Raw genomic sequence first — 5,800 nt, forward strand, 5'->3', positions numbered from 1 at the left:
TTAATCACATGATCATGTGACCGAGCAGGCTATCAGATGTTACACATCGCTGGTCACAATGCATTTTGCATTATTTTAGCCTTCAAATGATGCCACTTCGTTGGCTAGGCAAGCAGGCCAACATTCTTCGTTCATTGAAAGGTGGGACTGGAGTAACATGAAATGGAGTGATGCCTCCCAGTCAGAAAATCAAACCCACGATCTAGTGATCATGAGTGCAACAGCCTAACCACTGGGCCATGTGCCTTCACACTGCAATTAATACTGGTTTCATATATTGGCACAAGGCCAGCACTTTCAAGGAAGTGGTAGGTTGATTATTTTGACTCCAGTGCTCAACGTAGTTTATTGACCCCCACCCAACTGATGAACAGCAAAATCGACCTCAGCAGAATTTGAACTCAGAATGTGCAGATGGATAAAATACTTCTAAGCATTTTGCTGGACATACTAACAGTTCTACTAGTTTGCTGCCTTTCTACTGCAATTAATATTGTTTTCAAATTTTGGCACAAGGCCAGCAATTTTAAAGGAAGAGGAAGGTCGATTATTTCAATCCCAGTATTCAACTGGTACTTATTTTATCGACCCTGCTCAAAAAAAAAAAAATCGACCTCAGCAGAATTTGAACTCAGAATATGCACATGAATGATATACTGCTAAGCATTTTGCACAGTGTGCTAACAATTCTGCCAGCTCGCTGCCATGCTACAGAAATAATATTGGTTTCAAGTTTTGGCACAATGCCAGCAACTTCAGCAGAAGGGGAAACTTGATTACATTAAGCCCCAGTACTCAATTATTGACCATGAAAGGATGAAAGGCAAAGTTGGCCATGGCAGAATTTGAACTCAGAACCTTCAGATGGATGTTATGATGCAAAGCATTTTGCCCACCATCCTAACAATCCTGCAAGCTACAGATTAGGCTGTTGCACTCATGATCGTCTTGCTACCGCAATTAATATTAAAAGTAAAAAATGTTTTGTGTTTAGTTTTCATAAAGATTTGTCAAAAACAAACAAATAATATACAAATGGCACTGCATTATGGGATAAAATGGGGTGTGTAGGCAAGGGGAATTTATCAGAGAGGGTTGTTATTTAAGCGTTTTTTCCCACAAGATTGGAGTAAAGTAAATTGAAGCAATTCCAATAAAATTAAGTATATAATTAATTTTGTTTGACCCTGAAATGATGAAAGGGAAATCCCATTAGGATTCCGGTCCCATCATGATTCAAATCCTGTTGGGATCCTTTTCCACCTGAAATTCTCATGGGATTTGAACTCAGGACAGTAAAGTAGGTAACTGCTTGTGATTATCTTGTGAAGTGGAATGTTTTTAATGCATTGGTTAATTTTATTCCAAGAGAAGTATGGTCTATCTTTTGTGGAGTCTGAATGTACAAGCATGTGAATATGGGTGGAGGAAGATGTTGCAAGTGTGTGTGTATGTGTGTGTGTGTGTGTGTGTGTGTGTGGTGGAGTGTGTTTGGATGTGTGTATGAATGTAAGGAGGTGTTGGGTACTGATTTGTTCATAAATTAGAAATGTCCAACCCCTGGATTATTATCAATGTGAATGTAAGTAGCTGGGTTTGTTGTTGGTATAGGATTGCTGCCAGAAAAGGGCATAGTGTGTATGTGATATTATATAATATGATGTAGTCAATGGAACACATGAAATGGAAACATGAATGAGGAGGGAGAGAGAGAGAGAGAGAGAGAGAGAGAGAGAGAGAACTGTGAAGGAGAGAGAGGTGAAGAAGGACAGAGGGATAGAAAGACAGTGAAGTGAAAAAAAAAAAAGCGAAGGAATGCATTGAAAGCAACTAGTGAGGAACAAAAAGCTAAATACATAGAGAGACTGATAAGTAGATAAATAGACTGATAGATAAATAGATAGATAGTTAGACAGAGAAATACAAAGAATGTTTAGGAAGAAAGTGAAGAGAGGATAACAAACATACACATGAACATACTCTTATATAGACCAAAACATTCACCTACACTCAAATTAAAGGGTGAAAGAACAAAACAACTCTATTTTCTTGTTCCAGCCCCTAAAAAAGAAATAGCAGTATAATGTGTGTTGATGTCCCAAGTTAAAAGCGAAATGCAAATATTAGGAATAAGAAATTTTCAAGAGAATTTTTACTGTTATCACTTTGTTAAACATAAACCAAAAATAGATTTTGTTGTTGTTTAACCCCAGGTCATCCTTGACTGAGCAAACCTGTGTTCAAAGGCATTCTAACCATGACCATTCGGTCTTTTTTCTAGATGGGATGTAGCGTTTGCTATGAGAGTAAGATGCTATTTGAGGAGGATTTAGCTGCTTTTTCTTGCAGGTCAAATGTCCGTGCAAAGACTCCCTTCTTTGTTTATTTAGATTATTATCAATAAGGGAAAAATAATAAGTTAACAGAAATATCTTTGTGTCATAGAGAAATCTTTCAATTAACTGATAATATATACACACTATATATATTATATATATATATATATATATATATATATATATATATATATATATATATATATATGTATGTATATATATATATGTATATGTATATATATATATATATATATATATATATATTATATATATATATATATGTATGTATATGTATATATATATGTATGTATATTTACATAAATACACACTATATATATATATATTATAATATATGCACACTATAATATATATATATTATAATATATACACACTATATATATATATATATATATATTTATATACACACATACGTGTGTTGTGTGTCTGTGTGTTTGTTTGTTGGCTTTGTATCATGTTAAAATGTAGATAAAATGTTCAGCAATCACAAATATATTAAGAATATTGGATTCTTAGCTTTCATGTTTAAATTTGTTTTTGCTGTGGAAATAGAAAATATAATTAGTTAAATGCAATAAAATTATTCATGAAATATAGTTATGCAAAAGAAAAAATTTTAATTTAAAAAGAACTGGTAGAGGTAAAAATCAATGAAAATAATATAGTTTTGTTGACATGTATGAATATTCTAGTAAATATTTTTCTTTTACTGATTCAATTAAACTGATGATACCTTGCACTTGCAAATTCTTTTGCATGGTCCGGTATTGAAAAAAAATAAGAATAAAAAGAAACACTCCCTCAGAATGTGCACACAAACAAGTGTCTTCACACATGCACACACTCACACTCACATGCATACACACTAGCACATATATACAAATATGGAGGTACATGCAATTATGCATTCACATGCAAACACATATACACACCAACACATTTTTGCATCCATACACACACTGATTTTAGTTCTCAAGGCCTTACTTCAGAATCAAATAAAGGCCTAGAGGGAATTAACTGGTCATATATCCAGGAATGTAGCTTCAAGCAATGCCAAAAATCTAGTCTTTGGCAAAATATTAATTAGTGTTAAAAATAAGTGTCATTTTTTCAAAATGTTTTTTTTTGTCTCATTCAAATATTGATATAATTTTTTTTAGTTTGCTAGAAATAATATGTTTACTAAATAATGGTTAAAGGGTTTAAAAATAAGGTTTATAAAACTGCACCTAAGTTTGCTAAAAGCTTTTTCCAAGAATATTTTGAACCAATTATGCCATTTGGCTGAAGCTAAACACTGTTACATTCACTTAAACTTTAAACTCATCTTGTAATAATGATAATAATAATAATAATAATAATAATAATAATAATAATAATAATAATAATAATAATAATGATAATAATAATGATGATGATGATGATGATGATGAGATGATGATGATGATGATAATAATAATAATAATGATAATAATAATAATAATAATAATAATAATAATAATAATCCTAAGGATTTAAATCAATTATTACATTGATTCCAGTACTCAAGTGATACTTAATTTATCGATCCCAAAAGGATGAAACGCAAAGTCAACCATGGCAGAATTTGAACTCAGAATGTGAACTCAGTGGCAGATGAAATATCGTTAAGCATTTCACCCGGAGTGTTAACAATTGTGCCAGCTTGGTAGAAGACATTTGCTATGGTGCCATGCTGATAGTAGACATGTTGGTAGAAGAAATTTGCCAAGGTGCCATGCAGTGGACTGAACCCAGAACCATGTGGTTGGGAAGCAAGCTTCTTACCACACAGCCATGCCTGCACCTATAATAATAATAATAATAATAAAATAATAATAATAATAATAATGATGATGATGATGATGATGATGATGATATAATAATAATAATAATAATGATAATAATAATAATAATAATAATAATAATAATAATCCTAAGGATTTAAATCAATTATTACATTGATTCCAGTACTCAAGTGATACTTAATTTATCGATCCAAAAGGATGAAACGCAAAGTCAACCATGGCAGAATTTGAACTCAGAATGTGAACTCAGTGGCAGATGAAATATCGTTAAGCATTTCACCCGGAGTGTTAACAATTGTGCCAGCTTGGTAGAAGACATTTGCTATGGTGCCATGCTGATAGTAGACATGTTGGTAGAAGAAATTTGCCAAGGTGCCATGCAGTGGGACTGAACCCAGAACCATGTGGTTGGGAAGCAAGCTTCTTACCACACAGCCATGCCTGCACCTATAATAATAATAATAATAATAATATAATAATAATAATAATAATAATGATGATGATGATGATGATGATGATGATAATATAACAGTTATTACTGTATGGTGTTGATTGTAATATGTACAAAAAAAAAATCAAAGTACTCAATATTAATTAAAAGGCTTTTGTTAGAAAAAAGAAGCATACATACAATTAAACTAAATTTTGGTGTATTGCCAGTTTCACAGATTTGCATGGATGCAAAACTACAAAGTTGTGAAGCTGGCATTATATTATATATCAGATAACAAAGTCTTTCGTTGTATGTCTACTAAACTGGTCACTGATAGTTTTCTTCCAAGAAAGAAATTACAAAGATGTTAAGCAAGAATGTGTGAATATAACAGTGTAAGTTCTTTCAAATGTTACAATGACTCTACCAAGATGCAGTTGTTTTAGTCCCAACATATGATCTCAGATCAAATTGTTTGCAAAATAACTGCAACTCAAGAATATTTTTATTAAGTTTATTTCTAAAAAAAAAAATCCATAAAACATTCTAAATTTTAATTAAAATAACTCTTTAAACTTGAAATTTCAGCCTCACCAACATTCATTAAATTTATTCATGTCTTCAGGGTTAATAATAAAAAGAAATAACAATGAATTTAAAGTTTGTAGATTAAAAGAAATGTTAAAGTTTCAATATTTTAGAAGATTAAGAAAGATATTTTAAAGTTTACTAAAACAATTTAAAATCTATTAAGCAACTCTAAATTTACTAAAAATGTAACCCTCCAAAAAGAGACGTTTTAACTTTAGTAAAAAAAACCAAAAACCCTGCTGTTTATAAATAGTTTTGGAAAGGAGAAAAGAATTTTAAAACTGCTATGGAACTTGGTAAAGTTGATTGAAAAAAATTTTTCAAGTTTTTGAAATTTTTATTTTTAACTTTGCATAAGCCATTAGTAATATGTTAAGAGAAAGTCATTTATTGTTTTTTGCTATTTTGCCAGGAAAAAGTTTTGTAAAAAGTAAAAAAAAGAACCATCTGAAGAATAATACTGACATTTTTTTCCGTTTGCTAAATATTCTGTATATATTTGGCAAATATATATATATATATATTTGCTAAAACTTTATACATTGTTTCATCTGAAAAGTTTGTCAGAAAAAAAGAACAAAAATTAAATTTGGCCC

Source organism: Octopus sinensis, linkage group LG7 (assembly GCF_006345805.1).
Source record: "Octopus sinensis linkage group LG7, ASM634580v1, whole genome shotgun sequence".
NCBI lineage: Eukaryota > Metazoa > Mollusca > Cephalopoda > Octopoda > Octopodidae > Octopus > Octopus sinensis.